The 26,202-nt window shown below is 38.2% G+C and overlaps 1 protein-coding gene and 1 pseudogene across 12 annotated transcripts in view; one reads left to right on the top strand and one right to left on the bottom strand.

Annotated features, from left to right (window-relative positions):
* The window catches only part of CADPS (calcium dependent secretion activator), a 494,727-nt gene that overhangs the window by 390,819 nt on the left and 77,706 nt on the right, over window positions 1–26,202 (bottom strand). The window lies entirely within an intron of this gene.
* On the top strand, window positions 11,948–12,348 carry LOC112301085 (large ribosomal subunit protein eL30 pseudogene; annotated as a pseudogene).

Below are 26,202 nucleotides of genomic sequence, written 5' to 3'. Positions count from 1 at the left end.
TCTAAGTGTTTCCACCACCAAGAACTTCTAGTTTTTCCCTTATGGATCTAAGTTTTGAATGTTGTCTTCTTAAAATTTTGTATTTATCAAGTAATAGTCTTTCCCTCCTTATGTTTACTAATCAGAGGCAGAATAAACTTGAAACTTCAGATCAGCAGTACCTCTACATTGAATTGGTATAATTCCAGGTATAATATTTTAGTTATCTTGGAATAATAAAGAGACAGAAAATAAAAACCTGGGCTTTAAAGCTGAATAGTAATGTGGGGTTTGAATTCTAGCTCAGCATTTATTAGTTGTATGACCATAACCAAAGTACTCAGCCTCTTAAGCATGATTTTAAAGGTAGGTGAGACATGTTAAAAAAGATACACACACAAAGCCATTTATTGAAGTATTACTTATAATAGCAAATACCCATTATTTAGGGCTGGTTGAAGAAACTGTTATATCACCATACCATACAATGAAGTACTATATAATTATTAAAAAGTAGTGGAGAATAGCTTTAGGTACTGATATGAAATGACCTCCAGTGCATATTATTAATTGAAAAAATAAGCCAGAGAAATGAGTTTGAAATATGGCACTATCTGTCTAAGGGGAAGGGAGAGAAACACACACACGCTTATACAGTTGACTTTTGAACACAAATTTGAACTGTGTGGGTCTACTTGCATGTGTAACTCCTATGACATGTTTTCTCTTCCGTATGATTTTCTTAATAACATTTTCTTTTCTCTAGCTTACTTTATTGTAAGAATAGAGTGTAAAACACATACAATATACAAAATGTATGTTAATCAAGTGTTTATGTTATCAGCAAGGCTTCTGGTCACCAGTAGGCTATGTGAATTTTCAACTGCACAGGGTTTTGGTGCCTCTAATCCCTTCATTGTTCAAGGGTCAACTGTATTCCAAAAATGGGAAATAAATAAAAGGTTAAAATGAAAATGATTTCTAGTTGCAATCTATAAAACACCATTTCCCATGAAAATCGACAGGGTTCCTCAGCTGCTTCCCTGTCTGAGGCATAAAATGTACACAATGAACCTTGTCTTATCAGAAATTAAGGAAGCTATCAAAAACTTATGGGATTTTTTCAAAGGACTCAGAAATTGGTTAGAGAAGGCTCACACTGGCCACAGGTGATTTGGGAGTCAATAAAATTAATGAATACACAGGATGTGAAGTCAAATAAATTTAAATCTTAACAGTACTAAAATAAACAAAACAGAACAGAACAAAAAAATGTAAGGACACCAAAAACCACCCATTATTTTGATCATATAGATAAATAGTAAGTACCAAGTTGTTTTTTTCTTTTCTTATATGATCTTGTATATACCTCAAAGTAAACAGTTGATGAAGGAAACTTTCTCTTTAGAGACTTATTCTGGCCAATATGTGAAAAAAACAAAGCAAAACAAAAGCCTGTGGTAACCCCCAATGAAATAATGAATTTAAGCAATTGTCACAAACAACAATATTTCCAAAAGGGAGGGAACTAGTCATTATGTGATTATTGATGGAAGGACAAATACTACCTCTGAGGTGTTCTGGTAAAAGAATCAAATTTTAATATGATAATCCAATGGATCATGTTACTGTTTTATGGGGAATGCAGAGGACCATGTGAAATAACACAAACATGATACAATTAGTAAAGTGCAGACTGTAAACACTATCCAAGAGAAATGACCTGGTATCTTCAACAAAATGTTGCAAGCAAAAAAAAAAAAAAAAAGAAAGAAAGAAAAGAAAAAAAAATATATGAAAGATACATAGATCCTATATCAATCAATTACAATGCACACCCTTTTTTGAAACCTGATTTCAATGAACAAAACTACAAATATGTGTGAGACATTAAGGGAAGTTGAAAATTGGCCTAATAGTTGATATGAGGAGGTATTGTTAACTTATCAGGTATCGTAATGATACCATAGGTCATATTTAAAAAACAAGTCCTTCATGTAAATGTACCTTGGTTTTTTTTCTTTTTCTTTTCTAATTACTTTATTACAGTTTTTTGATCTACTCATTTACTGATGGGCACTTAGGTTGCTTCCAGCACTTGGCTATTGTAAATTGTGCTGCTATGAACATTGGGGTGCATAGGTTCTTTTGGATTGGTGTTTCAGGACTCTTAGGGTATAGTCCCAACAGTGGAATTGCTGAGTCAAAAGGCTGTTCCATTTTTAGTTTTCTGAGGAAATTCCATACTGTTTTCTGCATTGGGAATGCACCAGTCTGCATTCCCAGCAACAGTGCACTAGGGTTCCCTTTTCTCCACATCTTCTCCAACACTGTTGTTTGTTGATTTGTTTGTGATGGTCATTCTCACTGGTGTGAAGTAGTATCTCATTGTGGTTTAATTTGCATCTGTCTGATGGGTAGTGATGGTGAGGTACATTTACATGATGGAATACTATGCAGCAGAAAGAAAGGAGGAGCTCCTACCCTTTGCAACAGCATGGATTGAACTTCAGAGCATTATGCTAAATGAAATAATCCAGGTGGTAAAAGACAAATACCATATGATCTCACCTATAAGTGGAACCTAATCTACAAAACAAACAAGCAAGCAAAATAGAACCAGAGACAGTGAAATTAAGAACAAACTGACAGTAACCAGAGGGAGGTGGGAGGGGACACTAGGGGAAAAAAGTGGGGAAGGGTTTTCAGGAACATCTATAAAGGACCCATGGCTAAAACCAAAGGTGGGTAGGATCAAGGGTGGCAAGTGGGGGTGGCTTGGGTGGGGGAATGGTTGGGGGGAAATGGAGACAACTGTACTTGCACAACAATAAAAAAAGTTAAAAAAATAAATACATGAAGAAAAAACAGGTCCTTATATTTTAGAAATTTATACTAAAATGTTTATAGGTGCACTGATGCTATGTCTGAGATTCCCTGTTATATAATTCAGTAGGGAAGCGTGGGGAATATGGATAAAACAGACTGACCATATAGTGACAATCAGTATGCTGGGTGGTGCATACATGAGGGTTTATTGCACTGACATCTCTACTTTTATATATACATTTGACATTTTTGTAATTTAGAAAGTTTTTTTTAAGTCAGTAAGTGATGTAACGTTGGTGGTTGGGACAGTGGTGGGGAATGCAAGTGACCAGGGTTAGTTAGAGCAATCTAACTTCTCCACCATGATATGGCTGAGTTTCAACCTCCTAACACCACAAGTTTCATTTGTTTATATTGTTCTTGGAACATTTTGAAAAACTGGATTTTGAATGTCACATACCTTAAGACATCCAGCAATTATTTTTGGTTGGTACCAAAGTAGCCTTCTTATATAACTGCATTACTCATCCCATTCACAATGGTGAGATCTCTGGCCATAACTCAAACTAAGGGGCCATGAAAAGAACTCAATGTGATGCCATTAAAGACCTATCAGCTTTCTATCTCCCATTCCTGTTGATGACAATAAGTTGATGACAGTTAAGTTGATGACAATAAGACTAGCAAACAGTGAGTAGGAAAATGGCAGAATCAATACTTCCACTCTTATTCCTCATCAGCAATATTACAAGCCAAAAACAAAGATGAGCTTCTCCTCAATGTAAAATTATGAGGAAAACATTTGAAATAAAAATAATCATCATCAACACCGAACCATGCCCTTCCTTGAATACTGTCTTGAGATATATGCTAATCATGGCTTGAAGCCCACATTAGCAGGACACATAGATACCAAGCAGCTAGGACATAAAGACAAACTCTTTTTTAACTGCAGTTATGGAGAGAGCACTTTGAAAGCAGAACTGCTTTTGGAAATTATTCTTTTATTATATGATGTCACAGTGTGTCCATATACTTGATGTACTTATAAAAATCTCTTTAGGACTTCTGGCCAAGATGGAGGCATAGGTAGACACACTGTGCCTCCTCACACAACCAAAAGAAGGACAACAACAATTTAAAAACAAAAAACAACCAGAGGGGACAGAAAATTGAACTGTATGGAAGTTCAACAACCAAGGAGTTAAAGAAGACACATTCATCCAGACCGGCAGGAGGGGCAGAGATAGGCAACCTGGGGGGGGACTCGAAGCAAGACGTCAGCTGGCAGACCCAGGGAGGTGGTGGATTGTGGAGTGGGGTGGGCAAGGCTGCAGCTGGCCGGCAAGGTAGGAACTGGCAGACCTGGAGACAGACCATGCATCCCAGGGTTCCACTGTGGGGAAATAAAGCCTCAAAGCACTGATTGAAAACACCTGTGGTGGTTTGGGCGGCAGCAGGAGAAACTCCCGGCCTCACAGGAGAGTTCATTGGAGAGATCCACAGGGTCCTAGAATGTACACAATCCCACCCACCTGGGAATCAGCACCAGAAGGGCCCAATTTGATTGTGGGTAGTGAAGGAAGTGACTCAAATCTGGCAGAGAGTGGAGCAAGTGCCATTGTTCTCTCTCGGACCCCTTCCCCACATATAGCGTCACAGCACAGCGAGGTGAGTTGCCCCACCCTGTTGAACACCAAAGGCTCCACCCCTTTATGTAACAGGTGCGCCAAGACAAATAAAAATGACCCAAATGAAAGAACAGATCAAAGCTCCAGAAAAAAATACAACTAAGCAATGAAGTAATAGCCAACATATCAGATACACAGTTCAAAACACTGGTAATCAGGATGCTCACAGAATTGGTTGAATTTGGTCGCAAACTAGATGAAAAAAATGAAGGCTATGCTAAGTGACATAAAAGAAAATCTATAACAGTGATAGGAAGGAAACTGGAATTTAAATCAACGGTTTGGAGCAGAAGGAAGAAAGAAACATTCAATCAGAAAATAATGAAGAAACAAGAATTCAAAAAAATGAGGAGAGGCTTAGGAACCTCCAGGACATCTTTAAATGTTCCACATCCGAATTATAGGGGTACCCGAAGGAGAAGAGGAAGAGCAACAAATTGAAAACTTATTTGAACAAATAGTGAAGGAGAACTTCCCTCATCTGGCAAAGGAAATAGACTTCTAGGAAGCTCAGAGAGTCCCAAAGAAGTTGGACCCAAGAAGGAACACACCAAGGCACATCATAATTATATTACCCAAGATTAAAGATAAGGAGAGAATCTTACAAGCAGCTAGAGAAAAGGAGACAGTTACCTCCAAATGAGTTTGCATAAGACTGTCAGCTGATTTCTCCAAAGAGACCTTACAGGCAAGAAGGGGCTGGAAAGAAGTATTCCAAGTCATGAAAGGCAAGGACCTACATCCAAGATTGCTCTATCCAGCAAAGTTTTCATTTAGAATGAAAGGGCAGATAAAGTGCTTCTCAGATAAGGTCAAGTTAAAGGAGTTCATCACCACCAAGCCCTTATTATATGAAACATTAAAGGGATTTATCTAAGAAAAAGAAGATCAAAAATATGAACAGTAAAATGACAGGAAACTCACAGGTATTAACAACCACACCTAAAATAAAAACAAAAGCAAACCAAGCAAACAACTAAAACAGGAACAGAACCACAGAAATGGAGATCACATGGAGGGTTATCAGCAGGGGAGTGGGAGGGGGAGAGAGGGGGGAAAGGTACAGAGAATAAGTAGCATAAATAGTAGGTAGAAAATAGACAGGGGTGGGGAGGAATAATATAGGAAATGTAGAAGCCAGAGAACTTATATGTACGACCCATGGACATGAACTAAAGAGGGGGAATGCGGGTAGGAGGGGATGTGCAAGGTGGAGGGGAATGAAGGGGGGGAAATGGGACAACTTGAATAGCATAATCAATACAATATATTTAAAAAATCTCTTTAAAATATTGGCAACAATTGTATTAAACTCATTAATCAGCTTTTAGAGGTTCTGAACTAAGAGTATTAGTAAGTTTTACACAAAATTTTAAAAATATATAAAGATCTAACATTTATTGAGTAGCAATACATTGACATTGGAAAAGATAGCAACTTAACAGCTGGATTTCAAAAATCTCTGTATAACTGGTGGGTAGAACTGAATCACAGATACCTTGATTTTGAAAGTGCAGCCAATGACATATACCTTTCATTTGCGTCTAAGAATCTTTCTAAAGCATCTATTCCAGTCATGAGCAAGTAGTGAAAAAACCCTCAAAACTGGGCCTTTGAGTTACTAATCTACAAAGCATTAAAGTTTTTTCAAAAATACTGAAGTATATTTATGCATACCACTGACATCCAAACATTAATTATAATTTTTTTATGATATCAAATATACTTTTCTTCTATTGATAAATATAGTAAAACCAAACACTATTTCATCTTGGTTTCATACTTTTAAATTTATACTTTACATGTATTATTGTGTATATAATATATTAGTATAGTGTCAGTTATTAATAAATAAGTATTTATAAAGAGGGGTATCTTCAAAATGTTTTATTGATGGGTTTTGTGTTCAACAATTTTTGAAGACCATGAATATAATGACTAAGTGTCTTTGTTTTGGAATCAGATTATTTGAGTTTGAATTCAAGATTTATTGCTCATTAGGTATGTGCCTCGGGACAATAGTTTTGCTTCTCTATGGCTCAGGTTGTTGGTCTGTGAAATAGGCATATTAATAGTGTTTTCATTATAACTGTTGTAAAGACTAAATGAGATAATGTGTAAAGTTTTAGGTCTGTCCTTGGCACATGGCAAGTATACCAAAATGTTAGGTGCTATCGTTGTCATCATCAGCATCATCATCATCGTCCCTGGCATCGTCCTTATCATGAAGCAGCACAGCTATCTAGTCAGTACCATCCATGTTACGTCCTAAATAAGAAAACTCAAGTAACCTTCAATGTGTCTTTTTGAGAACCTCACAGTTGTGTAAGAAGTTCTATAACTTATTTTGGCAGTTTATTAAAAGCATGGCTGATCAACTAGGTCAGGTGTCCCTCAAGGCTCATTTGAATGACATGATTTGTACCACACACAGTCAACTCTGAAATAAGTGAAGGACAGAGCACACAATACCTTTCCCTACTCGTTACCTCCCTTAATTTGTTTAAAAAGTAGACAAAAGATAAGAAGCTCTTGGAAGAAATCAGATGGGGCATGGTGCCAGCACTTGTCACCCCATTTTTTTCTCCAGCTTCCTCTCAGGTTCTGCTCCTATGGCTGCATCATACAGTTTCTGTGTCCCTGGGTTTCCTTAAATGAGAACAAACTGAGTTAAGAGGAAGTTGAGATGAGCATGCCTTTCACTGTGGGGACAGCTAGGACGTCCATGACTGATGGAAAGTTACTCATTTCTCAATGTCCACTTAAATAAGATTCATGCCTTCAATCCCTGTCTTTTACATTTTTCTTACATTTAGTAACATTTATTTCCTCATTCAGAATCATGTACATAAGTGCCAATATCCAGAGTCAATAAATAAGTCAATTAGGAACTATAGAGAAAGTAATACAAATTGTAATAAAGTTAACATGCTGGTACTTTTTCATTACCATACATGTAAATCAGCCCATCAGTCCCACACAACAAAAGTACTGAATGTTTGTTTTTAATTTATTTATTCAATTATTTTAAGTTATACAAAACTGATTACCCTAAGTATAGGCGACAGTTTTTGTTTTTACGCTATATGTGTTGGAAAACCACTAAAACATTAGTCTACAGTCCCTGTCTTTTAAAGACCTATCAAAATGGCTTGGATGACCCACAGAGCTGCATTTGATCATTCTGCAAAGCTACTGCATGTGTACTTTAGTCCCTGCTCTAGCTCCTGATTCAATGACATGACTTATTGCTAAAGAGACTTTCCTGCAGCCAGGGCCTCTCCTAGATAACAAGGTCATTAGCGTGCTTTCAAGCAGATGAGTTGTTTGTCTGAATAGTCTGCGTCTAGTTCCTCTGCGTGCCCAACCAGAAAGCTAATGAATATGGGCAAAATAAATCTCTTTTTACAAAGAAAAGTGGGATTTCACTAAGATATTTTTCCAAGAAGACTTTAAAGATAAATTCCACTGAACTTCAACTTTGAAAGGCTAATGGTTTAGGGTATTTTTCACTGATCTTAAATAGGACTGCAGATAGGAAACAGAGCTTAAGTTCTAATATTGATCTGATATGGCTACATATTCAATCCTGGTACTTTGGGATTCATTTCAATGATCAGAAGAAAAGTTCTCATTGATTTCTGCTGAGAGCAGGGACTAGCTTCTGAATGGTTGGTTTTATGGGGCAGAATGTTGTGGTTAAAAGCACAGGTTTTGGCTCCATATAAAACTGATAGAACACTACAGTTCCCAGCTGTGTGATCTGGAGCAAATTAATAAAATCTCTCAGCTTCTGGGAATAGCAACACCTACATTGTGCTTGTTGTGAAGATTAAATGAGATACTATTTATATGCACACTGCCTATCCAAAAATAAGCACTTATTTTATGCAAGTTTTCATCAGCATCCTGATGATCATTATCACCACAAGCACATTAGTAAGATTATCATGAGGTAGTCTGGCACTTTGAAGTGGGAATAGAGACACTGGTCAAAGTTCCAGTTCCAACATTTTTCTGGGTCTCTGGCATGCCAGAGCATTGGTTATGCAACTTTGGGTCCAATTTTCTTTAAGTGGTAGGTAGATTCAGCCAAATCTAATGCATTGATCTCTTAGAGTTTGGAAGCAAATGTCAAGTCCATAAAAGAGAACCACAGGATATAAAAGTGTACACACATTCAGTTCTCAATCACTGTTAGTAATGAAGTTCTGGTATCGATGGCCACTGTTTCCTGGGTGTTCAGTATGAGCTAGACTTGGGGTGAAGAGCTTTACTTGCACTATCTCAGGGGATGTCTTGACAATGCTGAGAAGTAGGCACTGCCATTACAACTGAGGAAACCAAGACAGAGAGACCCGAACCAGACCAGCAGACACCACGTTCCAACCTAAAGCCAATGTTTTTAATAACCCCAATATATTCCCCCCACCAAAAGGGGAAGAGTATGTGAGTCCAACCAGCAGACCCTCTAAAAAACACTTATGTTGGAGATGATGTAATTGTTATAAGGCAGCAGCCAGTTCCACACTGAATGTATCTCAGAGATATTCAACAAAGGAAGCAATCCACATGAGAATATAAAAGAGATTAGGTTGTAGTTTTTCCAAAGTTTTATGTTTATTCTAAGCCATAATTCCAAATAAAGCTATAAAAATGTTGCTTGTGTAGTGTGAATGTGTGTGAGATGAGAATTCTAACAGCTTTAAAGAAAGTAATAATTGTAATTAACATTTATGAAGCATCATTATGTGCTAGTCTCTGGGCTAATAACTATTTATTGCAGGCCTACTATGTTTTAGATACCATTCTGAGCTCTGTAGATAGTGTCTTGAATAAAACAGCTATAGTCCATGTGCTCTAGGAGTTTACTTGTATTTGTTTTATCTTGGATACACAAGTATAAGCTTTTAAAAAAATCCTTACCCAAGGACACACTTATTGATTTCAGAAAGGAGAGAGAGAGAGAGAAAGAGAGAGAGAGAGAGAGAAAGAGAAACATTGAGTTGAGTGAGAAACATCAATCAGTTGCCTTTCCTACATGCCCCAACTGGGGACTGAACCTGCAATGTAGGCATGTGCCCTGATGGAAATCGAACCTGTGACCTTTCAGTTTATAGGACAACACTCCAACCAAATGAGACACACCAGCCGGAGTGAGTATAAGCTTTCTGGAAGTAAATTTGAAAACTTACATCTGAAGGCTTAAAATCTTTTTAAAAATTTGGCTGAAAAGTTCTAATTTTATGAATTTATCCTGTAGAAGATTATGTCAGTTTCTCTTACAATGACACTCATCACAAGGTTGTTTATGATAAATGAAACAAAATAGCAATGTAAATGTTGAACAACTGTGATCCAAATGGATACATTTCAACATTACCATGCAATGGAATATGACTTTAGCCACTACAAATGATTTGGAATCTTATAAAATAACTTGGAAAAATGTTGATAATCTTGAAAAAGTGTATATGATCTATTTTTATAAATCATGCAGAAAAATAAGACTACTTAATCACCAAATTTATAGTAGCATCTCTGACTGTTATAGGTGATTTAAATTTTTTATTGTATTTTCTAAATTCCTATAATGAATAGTACCATTGATACAAAAAGAAATTACTTTACAAATGTTATAGCCTTATTCATTTCCATTCCAGACAATTTGTTTCTGATTCTAATGTCTGTATGTGTATCTTTGACAGAATGCAAAGAATGAGAAGTAAAAAATGTTATTTTTAGTACTTATTGTGTCATTCAGATAATTCAACAGGGGGAAAATAAACTCGACTCATATCAATTCAGCAAATACCACCACACACTTAAGACCAGCTCTAACTAACCCTAACTGCAAATCATAGCTCCTCTTTGAGCCTTTGTTTACCCACCTGTAAAATGTCAGGATTGAACAAAATGAATTTTAAGTATACTGTCAATAATTAAATGATTTCCCTACTCTTTTGACGATAACTGTGGACTTTAGACCCCTGGGCATCCATGGAAGTCCAGTCCTTGACAAAGCTATGTGTGGAGAAAAGTCATAGGTGTGACTAGAGAGCACCAGAAACTATTTGGTTTGCAGATGCACCTCCTATGGTTTTCAGAGTCTAGTTAAAACACTTTCAATAAAGTGCTGGTGGTTTTAGAGTCATGCCAATTCTGTGGTTTGTTATTTTAAAAACAGTGCCTTTTTGTCTCAAGCACATGTGTTAGACCCTAACTAACTAAATATGTTTATTAGTACTGTCTGTGCAATATTGCCATTTCAATCAAAGATTCATGTATTTGATGTACAGTTAGGATAACCTAAGAGATGATAAGAAAAGACATTCTTTTTCAGGCCAATGAACTAAGATATGAATGTATTTGGGACTCTTATAATAGATTTTTTACACTAACTGAATATTCTGTAGCATTTCAGTCCAATAGGACTTTTTGTGACGACAGAAGTGTTGCATATCTGCCTTTCTAATATAAGGCCAATAGTTGCATGTGTCTGTTTAACACCTGAAATGTGACTAGTGTGAATGAGAAACTGAATTTTAATTGTAATTGTTTTAAATCTAAAGAGCTCCTGTAAAATCTAAAGAGCTACTTTGTAACTGCCAATTTGTAGTTCTTAATTCCTTTACCTTTGGGGATGTGAAGTAGAACACAGGGAATTCAGTCAATAATATTCTAATAACTATTTATGGTGCTGCGTGGGCACTAGACTTATTGAGGGGATCACTTTGTAAGATGTATAAATGTTTAACCAATATGCTATACATCTGAAACTAATGCAATATTGAATGTCAACTGTAACTTAAAAATTAATCATTTAAAAAAGAAATAGCTACATATGGTTTGTGGCTTCCTTACTGGACAGTGAAGGTTAAAGCTCTGCAATGAAAAGTATGTGTGGTCCAGGGACCAACAACAACATTATCTAGGAGTTTGTTAGAAATGCAGAATCTCATTTCCTACGTGGAACCTGCTGAACCAGAATCTGCATTTTTACAAGATCCCCATGTGACTCATATGCAAAATAACACACGAGGAGCACCCTCCTCTAGAGACATCTGTTCAACTTTCCATCACATTCCATTAGTCAATCAAGCAACCAACTGATCTTTCAATCAGTCAGCTAGTCAACTGGTACCTCATCAGATGGCAGCAGTATCTGTCCATGGCACCAGGCACTGGATCAGGCACAGCTGGAAAGTGCAAGAGGTAGTGTTTGAGCTCAGGGAGTCTGACTCAACTCCATGTGTTAACCATTGTGTTATGAGCAGCTTGACACAGTCAGTCACTGACATAAGTGATCATTGAGATTAGTTTTTATTGTTATTGCATTTTTGTTGAACAATAATGAAAAATTTGATGGGAAATCCTTTCTTTCTGGTTCCCTGGCCATTTCAGCAGCTGCGCTTGGTAGGGGTCCATCCTAAACCTAAGGCAGGAACATGGTGGCTACAAAGAAGATGAAAAAGTCACTGGAGTTGATCAACTCTAGGCTCCAACTTGTTATGAAAAGTGGCAAGTATGTGCTGGGGTACAAGCAGATTCAGAAGGTGATCAGATAAGGCAAAGCCAAACTAGTCATCCTCACCAACAACTGTCCTGCCCTGAGGAAATCTGAAATAGAGTACTATGCTATGTTGGCCGAGACTGGTGTCCATCCCTACAGTGGAAATGATATTGAATTGGGTACAGAGTGTGGAAAATACTACAGAGTATGCACACTGGCTACAATTGATCAGGTGATTCTGATACCATTAGAAGCATGCCAGAACAGACTGGTGAAAAGAAAATCACACGAAATTTTTCTTTAATAAAACTGGCCAGAGCTTGGTTTAAAGACTGAAAAGAAAAAAAAGAAAGAAAAATAGAGCACACATCATTTCCAAGGTCCTTTATGCCACTACTTGTGGGTCCCTAGGGCTCTGCTGATACATTTTTTGTGGGTTAGAAAACCTGTGGTGTGTATTTACAAAGTAGGGGCAAAGTGTTAAAGATTGCCGGAGTCCTTCCTAATGAATGTTCCAGTCTCAGTGGTTCAGGTGAAGAAATTTCAAGAATCTATCTTCCTTCTCTTGCACATTGGTTTCTCGAATATGGATGCTGATACTTAGCCTGTGAGAGGCTCTCCTTCAGACCTTTATCTCCCAGACATAACCTCATGGGTTCAAAGGGGTCCTATCTCTGTGGGTGTCTGAGTCCTGCGCCCCAGTTATCCAGAGCTACACTCATTTTTATCTGCTTACTCCTCATCCAATGATATGTTTATTGATTTTAGAGAGAGAGGGAGGGAGAGAAACATCAATGTGAGAAACATCAATTGTTGCCTCTTATATGTGTCCCAACTAGGGTGTCAAACCCACAACCTTTTGGTGTATGGGATGACACTCCAATCAACTGAGCCACCTGGCCAGTGCACCACCTTCATTTTCACTGACCAAATTCCTCCTGAACTCAGGCCCTTCAGTTCCTCAACCTGACTTCTATATAATAATGATAGATCTTCTCTTACTCAAAATCCTGAACTTTGCTCTACCTCAGTACCTTTGCGTGCACTAGCATACTCTCTCACCAACTCTTAGCAAGGTTAGCTCCCCTGCTCATCCTTGAGTTATCATCTCCAAATTTTTCTCAAAGAGGTCTGCTCAGACCATGCAATCTAAATCTTTCCCCTACCATCCTCTTATCAACTTAGCATTGTTTATTTCTTCATAGAATTTACCGGTGTTTTTTTTGTTGTTGTTGTTGTTGCTTTTGGTAATAATCTAGGCCTATGCCCTAGAAGTAAGCTCTGTGAAGCAGGATCCTTATTTATCTTGTTCATCACTGCACTTCCTATGCTAGCACGTAGGTGCTCAATACACACCAATTCAACAAATACATACATTTTCTCATCTTTGCGTTAGCTGTATGCCTCAGAGTTGTCTTTTTGTGCCCTAGAATTGTATTTTTAAGGTCTTTCCTGCCTCATGGGCCCTCATGCATTCACTTATTCATTAAACAGATGTTTATTGGGTGCCCACAAATTGCCAGACATCAGGACACATAGATTAATAAAACGCATTTTGGCCCTTGTGGAACTTTTCGTCTATTGGGCAAGACAGATGCGGGTAGATGGTTTCAATAGAGGTTCTGTCTACCACTGGTATTATGGAGCACAGAGGAGTGCTTAGCCTAACCTGTATGGTAGGGGAGATACCCTGCAAGACACAAAGAGGAGCTGCTTTTTGAAAAAAGAAACAGTACACAGTTAAATAAAGAAAGTTGGGGCAGGCATTGAGGTAGCAGAAATAGCATCAACAAGGGTACAGAAATCACTATTGGGGTGGGGGGTACTTTAAGTGATTAAGTGCAAGGCAAGGATGGCATTGGCCACATAATGGATGGTCACGTTTTACACGGTGAAAAGCCTGAACTTGTTGACCCTATAAGATATGGGGTGCTATAGAAGGTTTTGTTCAGGAAAGTGAAATCTCCAGGGAAGATATTAAGTTCTTTGGGTGTTTAAGAAGGAACCTCAGAGTTTTCTTTCCTTAAGCTCCTGAATAGCAGCAGTTTGTATTTGGTCAAGTTAAGAAAAGGAGTGATGAAGTCCATGAAGGAGTTACATAAGAAATCAATTGCTGTATTTAAAAGCTATTACTTTTTTTTTCTGCAGAAGGCATGTAGCAGAGAGTCTAGGTATGGGTATAATTGCAGCTCTTTTATATATTGGCATCATTTGCTCAAACTAAAAAAAAAATGATTTCACTCTGATTGGAAACCATTTCTGATTCAACTTAAATGACCTGCATAAAATTTTTATAACCACTCAGGATTAGCATATTTGAGAATAAACTAGACTACTTAACAAACTGTATGCTTTAGTGCTGAAGAAAAAAATAAAATTTAAATAAATGTAAGGAATCCTGGAATCAAAAAGATGTATAACAGAATTTCTTTGGATAAGCAAACCATTGCTAGGGAAAACACTAGTTCCCATTAATTTAGTTTTTAGTAATCACCTACTAATTAACTATCCTAGGACATTTCTAAGCTTAACTCATTATTTTTCTTAAAACAATAAGTATGCTTATATTTACAATTTCATCAATCACGTAATTCTTCCTTTATTTTAAGAGAAAAATAGAAGTAGGATGGGGTGAGAAACGCAGTGGGGAAATTAACGTGTGGAGTTCATCTGTACTATCCAATCCAAAAGTTTTCTTCTTGGAAAATAAATATTTGAGGTACTGAGTTTTTCTGCAGGGAATGTCCAAGAAATTGACTTGTAACTCCACACTTTTTTTTCCAGTTATACCTCTTTGTTTTGTTCTTTCTTATATAGTATGTTTACAAACTGTGTCCCATGGCTACGTCTGATTTCCTTATGGATAAGGGTCATGTTCATGGCTTCTATGTGACTATTTAACATCCAGCTCTTTGCATGTAGTAGATGCTCAAAAAACATTGAATGAATAATGAATGAATAAGTCAATCAACTCTCATTTCACTTTACCTCCTGTCTTATATAGAAGATAGATATTACTTTGAAGGCAAATTTAAAAGGTTTTCTGAAAGTTACTTATAACAGAAGAAACTTTTGGGACTGAAAAATGAATATATATAAATATATTTTTTATCTGTTATATAATATATATTTATATCATCAAGAAGAATACAAGCAAAATTTAATGTTTACATTCATTCATTTATTCAGTAATTACTGAGCAAATAATGTGTTTCTGGCACTATTCTTGAGACTATAAATACAAAAGTGGGCAAGAAAGACATGAGATAGATAATATACAAGTAAGTTTTAAATAACTTAAACATTCTAGATTGAGATAAGTGAAATAAAGGACCTAAACAGGGATTTCAAATTTCTATTCATTTTTTTAAAGCTCAGTCCATGTGTTACTGAAGTGAAGCTTCCCCCATTGTCTCTGGGGTGTGTTAGTTACTTTTTCATATCTTCTTCCATTAAACTTCCTACATAGGTCTTTTGTAGGATGAATACCTTTGTATTCTAATAACAGGCTTGTATTTACACCAAACCAGGAACAAAGATCTCACACAAGGTAGACAGTCTAAAAGAATTTGTTGAATGAATGAATGACCTGGATCTTAAAGTACAGGAATCTTCAGGTGCTGATGGACAGTTCAGTGCCATGAGTCTCTCTGGACATCAGAAGATACTTGGCATTAACCCCACCAGACACTGCTGACCTTACCCTATGGATAACACTGCTTACCCAAGTTTTGGCTGCTTATCATTCTCCAGTATCTTGTAATCGTCCCACTCTGCAGAGCCCACATGAGTTTTATGTCTCTAAATGGCCCATATTCTCCAGGAGAGGAGCAGTACTTCAGATATGACACCCTCATTGACAACAATTACCTCTGTATTTTGCCAGGCTATTCATTCCTTAAATGGATGTTTAAAGCATCAAATAAGGGGGCTAGTTGCCCAGACTTAACTCAGGACTCTTGCTTTTGTAACTGAGGGTTCATCTGTACCATGTTGGCTTGAGAAACTGCTGGTGAAGTGCTCCATCTCTGGACAGCTTTCCTACATACAGACCTGGGCTCTGTCATCTCTTCTCCCAATAAGTTCACTTGTGAAACACTCACCCTTGACATCTTGGTAAGAAAGAAGAGTATACCTTTATAGACCCAATCTAAATTCCTTCCACTTTTATATAGCAACTTGTTTCTTCTATGGCAAATATTCAGGTGCAAGTATAATTGTAAAGCAGTGGGATAATGTTAGGAATAGGGGCACAGATTCCAGAGTCAAATAGAACTGTTAAGTGTTGGGCCTGCCACTTTCTGCATATGTTACCCTGGGAAAGTTGCTAAACCTCTCAGAGTCTCGACTATGTTTATGTATAAATGTAAATAATACTGTCTACTTTTAGGATTATAATGAGGGTCAAATGAGACTATGTATATAAAGGGCTTGACTCAATGTCTGGGAAATAGGAGCTCAATAAATGTTACCCACCACCACCACCATTATTTTTGGGAAGTGACTCCTCACAGTGTGTCTGCAATTGTCCAGACAGCTTTTGTTCTTGACTATCCTTTCAAGGATGTTTATATTTTGCAGGATAGAAGTAGGGTTTCTCTGAAGGGCAGAGGAAAGACTTGTTTCCCAATGAGAATAATAAAGAGACTATCTCTTTGCAGGATAAAAATTGGGCAGATTTGCTAGCAGCAATGTTTGGTGTTTCCTAAACTCAGGGTGCCTCACCTACGGCAAGAGCTATTGAATAATCAGTATTTGCCAGGATACCTCCATGCCACCCCCCCCCCCCCATGAGACTTGGGAACCAAGAGGAACTTGGGTCAACAGGAAATACATGCCCCCTGCTGTGCCATGAGTAAGAAAGTCTTTCTTCATTGATACAGGAGTTTTGTGTCATCTGCCAGCATGTATGAATGAATCTCTGGCAAGTTAATTTATTAGCTTGGAAGTAGAGTAAAATCTCAGACCCTTCATAGCTCTTGACAATCCTCCTCCTCCTCACCATCATTCTTTTAAGTGAAAAAAAAGTTGAAATAAAATATTAAGGTTTTTAAAAATATATTTATTGATTATGCTATTACAGTTGTCCCATTCCCCCCCACTCCACTCTATCCTGCCCACCCCCTCCCTCCCACATTCCCCCCCTATAGTTCATGTCCGTAGGTCATACTTATAAGTTCTTTGGCTTCTACATTTCCTACACTATTCTTACCCTCCCCCTGTCTTTTTTCCACCTATCATCTATGCTACTTATTCTCTGTACCTTTCCCCCCCTCTCCCCCTCCCACTCCCCTATTGACACCCCTCCATGTGATCTCCATCTCTATGGTTCTGTTCCTGTTCTAGTTGTTTGCCTAGTTTGCTCTTGTTTTGGTTTTAGGTGTGGTCGTTAATAACTGTGAGTTTGCTGTCATTTTTACTGTTCCTATTTTTGATCTTCTTTTTCTTAGATAAGTCCCTTTAACATTTCATATAATAATGGCTTGGTGATGATGAACTCCTTTAAATTGACCTTATCTGAGAAGCACTTTATCTTCCCTTCCATTCTAAATGATAGCTTTCCTGGATAGAGCAATCTTGGATGTAGGCCCTTGCCTTTCATGACTTGGAATACTTCTTGCCAGCCCCTTCTTGCCTGTAAGGTCTCTTTGGAGAAATCAGCTGACAGTCTTATGGGAACTCCTTTGAAGGTAGCTGTGTCCTTTTCTCTTCCTGCTTCTAAGATTCTCTCCTTCTGCTTAATCTTAGGTAATGTAATGATGATGTGCCTTGGTGTGTTCCTCCTTGGGTCCAGCTTCTTTGGGACTCTCTGAGCTTCCTGGACTTCCTGGAAGTCTATTTCCTTTGCCATATTAGGGAAGTTCTCCTTCATTATTTGTTCAAATAAGTTTTCAATTTGTTGTTCTTCCTCTTCTTCTGGCACCCCTATAATTCGGATGTTGGAACGTTTCGAGATGTCCTGGAGGTTCCTATGCCTCTCCTCATTTTTCTGAGTTCTTGTTTCTTCATTCTTTTCTGGTTGGATGTTTGTTTCTTCCTTCTGGTCCACACTGTTGATTTGAGTCCCAGTTTCCTTCGCATCACTATTGGTTCCCTGTACATTTTCCTTTGTTTCTATTTGCATAGGCTTCATTTTTTCATCTACTTTTCGAACAGATTCAACCAATTCTGTGAGCATCTTGATAACCAGTGCTTTGACCTGTGCATCCGATAGGTTGGCTATCTCTTCATCGCTTAGTTGTATTTTTTCTGGAGCTTTGAAGTGTTCTATCATTTGGGCCTTTTTTTTTTTTTTTTTTTTTTTTGGTCTTGGCGCTTCTGTTACTTTAAGGGGTGGAGCCTTAGGTGTTCACCGGGGCGGGGTAACGCTGGTTGCTGTGCTGTGAGGCTGTATGTGGGGGAGGGGCCGAGAGGGAGCAATGGCGCTCGCCTCACTCTCCTCTGGATTTCAGTCTTTCACTCTGATACCCACAATCAAACTGGGCCCCTCTGGTGCTGGTTCCCCAGTGGGTGGGCTTGTGCACACTCTAGGCCCCTGTGGGTCTCTCCAACGATCTCTCCTGTGAGGCTGGGTGTCTCTCCTGCTGGCACTCCGACCCCCAAGGGCGTTTTCAATCAGAGGTTTGAGGCTTTATTTCCCCGCGCTGGAGCCCTGGGTTGCACGGTCTGCTTTGCTCCCCGCCATTTGTTTGGTTTATCTGTGCGTGAATGTGGGGCCGCGGGGTGCTACCCGCTGCTCTGCCTGCCCCTTTCTCCGCCAGTCTGAGTCCGGCCCTCTCGGTTTATCTGCGGGAATGTGGGGCTGTAGAGTCTGCTAGTGGTCAGACTGCCTGCCCTGTTGGTCCCACACTCCGCCAGTCTTGGTCCTGCCACGGCAAAGCAAGTCCTCTCCTCCCGGGCTGCCCATCTCCGCCCCTCCTACCAGTCTGGATGAATGTTTATTTTTTATTTCCTTGGTGTCGGACTTCCTTGATGTTCGATTTTCTGTCAGTTCTGGTTGTGCGAGGAGGCACACTGTGTCTACCTACGCCACCATCTTGGTTTTCCCAAAATATTAAGGTTTTATCCAAAGTGAAACTGCTTAGAAGATTCAGGGGTGCCTTTCCTTTAGAAGGCACTAATGACTTACTTTAATACACATAGCATGGCTAATTATTGTACTTTCACTCAGAATCATGTAGAGAAACAAAAATTAAATTAACTGGGAAGATGTTTAAATACTATTTAAATTTGGGTGTGCTTACTGGACCTGAGTTAACCTAATTAAATATAGAATTACATTAAAGTTATTAATTGCAGGTTTGCATATTCCTTGTTAATGCAAATAAGTTCATTTATTATTGCTTGCTTCGAAGGCTGAAGAGTTCAAAACAGCCATTCGGGCAACTTGGTGTATATATTGCACTGCCATGATCTTGCTGAATGTGTTTCTTGATATCCTTTTTATCTATGTCATTTTAGTTAAGTGATTTGGAATAAACCGGAAAAACAACAACAAAAAGATTAAGATATCGCTCCCAGAAAACTCATTTCTTGATGTCTTGGTAATAAAACAGTTTTACATCAAGAGGTCCCACTTTAATTTTCCTTCATTCTGTTTTTATACAAAGTCCTTTATTTATTTCCCTGTCAGGGGAGCACACATGCTAGCTATATTTGTTCAGGTGGCAGGCTGGGCTGGAGGATAAGGATGGAATAGAACAAGTTAAATGGTCCTTGGTTCAGGTCCAGGATCCATTTCTATGACTAACCTTGAACATTGAATCCCAATTTCCTCATCTGTAAGATGACATTATAACACATATCTCTAAGATTTTCTTAGAGGTCTGAGAGAGAGAGTGCTTCATAAACACTATTTAAATGCATGCTTATAAAATAAAAATATATGATCTGCCTAGTAAATGCTACAAAATGCAAGAATTTTTGGCAGAAATATAACGCTAAATTAAAAACAATTCCTACCAAGAACTGCTCTTCGGCTTTATGACTCTTACTTACTCTGAAAGATTAAAGAAGAAGTGAATGCACAGAATTTATATTTATTTGCTACAGGGATGACTTTAAAGATATTGTCTCCTATATTGTTTGAGGAGGCCTCAATGAAGACTGGGGTAAAACATCTCTTGCATGCCTAACTTCCAGGATAATCTTGTCTTAAGAGGAATGTCTATGCTTTTATTTCATGAACACTATCAATCCTCTAACTTTCCTGTCTTGCTCTGAACACCAGGAAGCTCTGTGCAACCTGTGGTCCAGTGATTAAATCTAGCTGTTACAACTTTATAATTTGAACCGTAATATTGGCAGCTACCCTTTAGTTAGCACAACAATGTGCCAGTGATTTTCATAAATCATCTTTACTCCTCACACTGATCCCATGAGGTAGGCATCATTACCCCATCTTACAGATAAGAAAACAGATTCAGACAAATGAAACAATTTGTTTAGGGCTACATAGAATGTAAAGCTGAGAGTTGAATGCAGCTAGTTCAGATCTCAAAATTTATGCTCTTTCCAATATGTCACAGTACTTCCAGTTTTGATAATCTTTCCTGTCTACATGTTTCTGGATCCTGACTTTTTTCTCTCTATAATTATTTGTTTTGTTGAACATAATCCTGTACATATCACTCTTCTGTCTCACTGTGTTTGTATTGACACATTATTTTATGGTTTCTGCCCTGTATGATTTTCATAAAGACAAAGATTGAGATTGGAAAACTTGCCTTCCAAAGCTGAGCTAAACAGCAAAAATCTATTCTGTGTAGGCAAATAATACCATATTTTTGTCATGTGTAATGCACACTCATGTTTTCTAGAGTTATACTTTTAACCCATAAGCATAAATTAAAAATTTAAAACATTTAGTACTACCCATATATAATACGCATCCTTATTTTTCCCTCAAACAATTTGGGCAAAAACTGTACATTATATGTGGCAAAATATGGTGTATATGAATGAAAATTAAACACAAATTCACCACAGGACACATGAATTTTGATTATAACCTAATATTATACAGTGTGGGCAGCAGCCAGTTATGCCAGGTTAAAACATATGCACATATGTGCACACAAACATATATACCTGTAAGACACACACTGCTGGGCCTCTTGAGATAAAGTCAGCTTGTCTGCTGGGCCTTTCAACATGCTATACTCCCTGCCTGGAGTATAGCATGTACAGACTCTCCTCGTCTGTGCCTTCTCCATCTGTTTCACATCTACTCATTTTTCATATCCCTGAACAGCCTTCATACCTACTGAGCAATTTTCTACTTCCCCCAATCCAAAACTAGGTCAAATCTTCTTAATCTCCCTCATAGGTACTGAACACCCCTTCAAAGTGATGGTCACAATTGTCATTAGACATGTATATGCATGATTTTTTGGTTTTTTTCTCCTCTACTATACTTTAAATTCCATGGGGACAGAGAAGGTGTGATATACACCAAATACATTTTCATGGAATGAGTCAGCAAATCTTTGGCTGATGGAATTTGATGGTGGTAGAGGTAGAAACCTTGAGTGGGGGCAGTTAAAATGAAGAGAGCTCAAAACACCTTCTTGACATCTCAGATGTTGAATGAATAAGCAAACATTTATGAACACTTATTAAGTGACACAATGTTAGTCACCTTCACACTTTCTGAATCAAGAATCTGAAGCGACCTCATTATGCTATGTCATTTTTTCTAAAAGTAAGTCATAGCCATCCTTTTCTTTCCCACTATTCTCTCATTCAGAGTGCTAATATAGAGAAAGGATGCACTCTTCTGTGTCCCAAAACTATGTCATTATCAGCCATGACCCTGCATGGCTAAGGGGCACTAGTTCTGACTCAGAGGTGGTACTGCCTCAGGGTCACTGGATAGAGCTGAGTGGGCTTCTGAGATGAGCAGGAAGTACCCATCCCCAAGAGGGCCATGAGGCAGAAAACACTGGCCTGCTCCTTAACCTGCCTGCTCTTGCATATCCCCACTCTTTTACCTTCAAGATCTATTTCAATGCTCAGGAGAATCAGGCCACACAAATTCATATCACTATGCTTGCTGGGTGATTGATGAGTAGGATCGAGTACCCACTAGCTGGGGAAGGAGAGGACCATTGCTCTGAGGTAGTTGATCTTTGTAAGAATCATATTTGGAAGCAAACACAAAATGCTTAGAAAGGAGCTTGGAAGACATTAATGTAGTCATTACTGGGTAATAGGGTTTGAGGTATTTAAATTTTCTCTCTATCTTTATATATATATATCAGGGGATCTTAATCAGGAATGATTTTGCATGCCCCTACTACCAACATCTGCCAAAGTCTGAACTTGTGTCACAACTTGGGGAAGAGAGGAAATTGCTACTGGCACACAGAGGGCAGTGTTGCTGCAATACATTCTACAGTCAACACTCTAGCCCAGGGGTGTCAAACTCACTTTGACTGGGGGCCACATCAGCCTCACAGTTGCCTTCAAAGGGCTGAAATATTTTTAGGACTGTATAAATATAACTACTCCTTAACTGTTAAAGAGTTGAAATTACATTCAGCCCTTTGAAGGCAACTGTGAGGCTGATGTGGCCCCTGGTGAAAAGGAGTTTGACACCCCTGCTCTAACCCCAGCCCATGTGTCAGTAGCAGTGAGGTTGTAAAACTCTGGTACATAGCTATGTGACTTTGGGTTTCTTAACCTCCCCCTGCCTCTCTTTTTTCATCTGTAAAAGAGGGTATAACACTAGTTCTTATCTCATAAAGTGGATGTAAGTGTTAAAGAGTTACCATCCCTGAAGTGCTCTCAACCCATAGAAAATGCACACTGAAATGTTAAAAAAAATTAGGTCAATGCTCAGCTGAAAATAACTCCATTTCCCATACCATTCAGAATAATTTCAAGATCTTCCCTGACCCTGCTCTCTCTTCTCCAGCTGATTTTGTCCCTCATATTCTCACAAGGGAAACTTCACTCACCGATGTTTATTCCCTGAACGTGTCCAATTCTTTCCTGCCTACAGGTCTTTGCACATGCTAGTCATTTTCCTGGAGGGCTCTTCCCCTGCCTTGCACTTGGAAAAACTTGCTTCCTTCTTGCCTCACCTTAAATGTCTCTTCTTTGTTCAGATTTCCTCAGTAGGACTCCACTTGTTTTTCTGTCATGACTCCTGCTTCTTTTACAGCCCTGGCCACAAGCAGAACTTAATAATTTGTTTAATTGATTAATGTTCCCATGTTTCATGAGAACAGGGACCATCATGCTTGTTCTGCCTTCGACAAAGACTGGAGTAAATATTTGATGAATGAATAAGTGAACTGGAGAGCTGGGAGGACCACTCTTACTTTGAGGTTGGAGGAAGGGAAGCAAATAGTGAAGACCCAGAGCCTTCTTGAGGTCAAGAGCCATTCTGCTTTCATAACCTCAACTTTCTTAAGAATAAATTCTATTGTTTCCAGGGGTAACAACTCTGGGTAGAATGGGACTGACTGGGGGACAGAGAGAAAAAAATAAAACCAAAAGGTTTTTAAGGTGTGGTTCTTATTTGAATTAATGTTTAATTCCACTGACCTATTTCACATTCACTATTGTTAAGAGTTGTGGCTTTAGGGCCTCACCAGAAATTACTGCTGCAGATACAATGGGTTCCAGTGTATTGCCCCCTGGTGATTTGAAATGCCCCTAGAAATAGCTCTGTATTGTTCTTCCTTACAAATCTATAATATGTATTAGACACAAGTGCTTTAATATTGAGTGGTTGTAGCTTGGATTATAACATATCACAATGATTTCTATTTTTTCTTATTTATTTACACATTCATTCAACATAGTGGAAGGTAAATGTTACAGAGTATTGAAGTATTATATATATAATAATACCTCATGTTTTTATGGGAGGAGGAGGACAGAAATCTCAAATTTACTGAGAGTAAAAAAAGGAGGAGTAATCATGGATCTTAAAAATAAGTATCAAATAATACAGAGGCACAAAGATAAAGATGTGAGATGAAACATTCTAGACCAGGGTTTCTTGAACTTGGTACTATTCACATTTTGGGCCAGACAATTCCTTGTGTGGAGGGCTCTCCTAGGCATGAAGACGGTAAGTAGGCTCCTTGGCTTCTATCCACTACATGCCAACAGCACTTCCTCAATTGTTAAAACCAAAAATGTCTCTTGATGTTGCAGAATGTTCCCAGGGTGGGGGGCAAAATTAACCCCAGTTGAGTACTACTGGTATCAATCACTTATTTGCTAAAATTTCTTCAGCATTTCTTTCTGTACCAGGCATATTACATACACCATCTCATTCATTCCTCAAAAGTAGCTTATGAAGAAGCTATTGACCTTATCTCCCTTTCTCTAAGGAAGAAACTAAACTTACTTAATAACTGCCCTTGATCACACAGGAAGTAGTAAAAGCAAAATTCAAACTGGGGTTGGTCTGATTCCAAACCTTACCTCTAATCTACTATGCTATTAGGAATAGTTTTTCTTAATTTTTATATTTTGGAATGATTCTTCAACATTTTATGAAGCTTATTTCCTTTCTTTCCACAAATATTTATCAGCATCTGTCATATATAAAGCAGCTCTGTCAATCCACTGGGCCAGAGGTGGCTCTGCTTTTACTTTCAAACTGGCTCTCCCCCTTTCCCCTCCCCTGGGTTTGGCGATGTTGATTACTGCAGACTGCCTTACCCAGCTTTCTTGTCTTGTCTTTCTGTTGGGCTCAACTAATGAGATGCATCAGAAGGGGGATCATTTGGGGGGAGAGAGGTTGGATTATTTGTTTACTGTCTCCCTCTTTGTCAGATGGCAGTTCAGTGCTTCTCCATCTAAAGCTACACCTCCCATTGGGTGGTCCTCCTCTCCTGCCTCTTCAAGCTATGGGTGCTGTGGGATCCCTACTCTTGCTAGCCCCAGGGAGCTTGTTTATTCCTTATGGGTTCCCCCTACCCTGTGCATTCTTCTTTTAATAACCCTTTCATTCAGCATACCTCAATTACCCAGTCTGGGTGAGTCAGCTGTGGGTTTCTTTCTTTTCTTTTTCTTTTTTTTTCCTTTTCGCTAGGTTTTTTTTTTCCTTTTCGCTAGGACTCTGAAGACTGATACAGAGGAATGAAAGGAGCAGAGGCTAACCCTTGCCTTGGACAAAGTTCTACCTCATTGGGGAACAAATCATTCAAGCCAAACAGCTAGAGTAAGGACATTGTGAGAATGGAAAGTGTGCAATATACTAGTAAGAGTGGTGATAGTAAAGACTACAATTTATTGAGCATCTACTTCAAGCCAAGGTACTTAAAAAGTCTTCCTGTCTTAAGTCTCACACTAATCTTATGGGGTGTGTGTGTGTGTGTGTGTGTGTGTGTCTCCCATTTAAGATTGAGGAAATAAAATTAGAGAGATTGAGTAATTTATTTAAGGCCACACATCCAGAAATTGGCAGAGCATGTTACTGAATTTAGCAATCAAAGTAGAGTCAAATTTGACTGATATTAACTTGAATTGCAATTTTTAAAAACAAGCAGAAGAAGTAAGAAGTATTTTATAGAGAATTGTTTCCAGTTGAAAAGGCACTAATTCAGATGACACTAATTCAGAAATTGTCCTTGCTCAGGCAAAGAATCTGCAACTCTTAGAAAATAAGATACTGAACAATTATTTCCTCTCTAACACTAACAGTCTAACCGCAAAGAAAGATTGCAGTCCAAAAGCAATCACTTTTTTGATCAAGGACTTTGAAATTAAGAATAATTTCTATGGGCCTTGACATCTGATACAGTAATGAAGCCTTCTACCTTAGAGACAGTTGAGTTCATGAAGCATTATTGCACAAAATGCACCTATCAGAAAACAAGACATTTTGACCCCAAAGTTTAAACCTGCCATTTCAATGCCACAAATATTTTGATTACAAACATTAATCAGATTTAAATCAACACTGCAAAATCTTCAAGGCTGGAGTTTCTCAGGTAAATGTCATCAAGCCAATCTAATCACTTAATCAGATTTCTGTTCAGCACAAGTAAATCATCTCTATTTTTTTCCATTTTCATTTTTACTTTACCAAAATTATATTCATAGGAGTAAGCTCAGTTTTTGAAAAACTTTAATAAATATTTGCTTCTTCTATCACATTTTATTCACATGACTTCAAAGATTTTTGCCATGGTTAATTTTCTCATTGGCCATTATTTCTACCAA

This window comes from Desmodus rotundus, chromosome 8 (genome assembly GCF_022682495.2).
Source record: "Desmodus rotundus isolate HL8 chromosome 8, HLdesRot8A.1, whole genome shotgun sequence".
NCBI classification, from domain to species: Eukaryota; Metazoa; Chordata; class Mammalia; order Chiroptera; family Phyllostomidae; genus Desmodus; species Desmodus rotundus.
The sequence above is the reverse complement of the archived record's forward strand: the minus strand, read 5'-3'. Positions and strand labels throughout refer to the sequence as shown.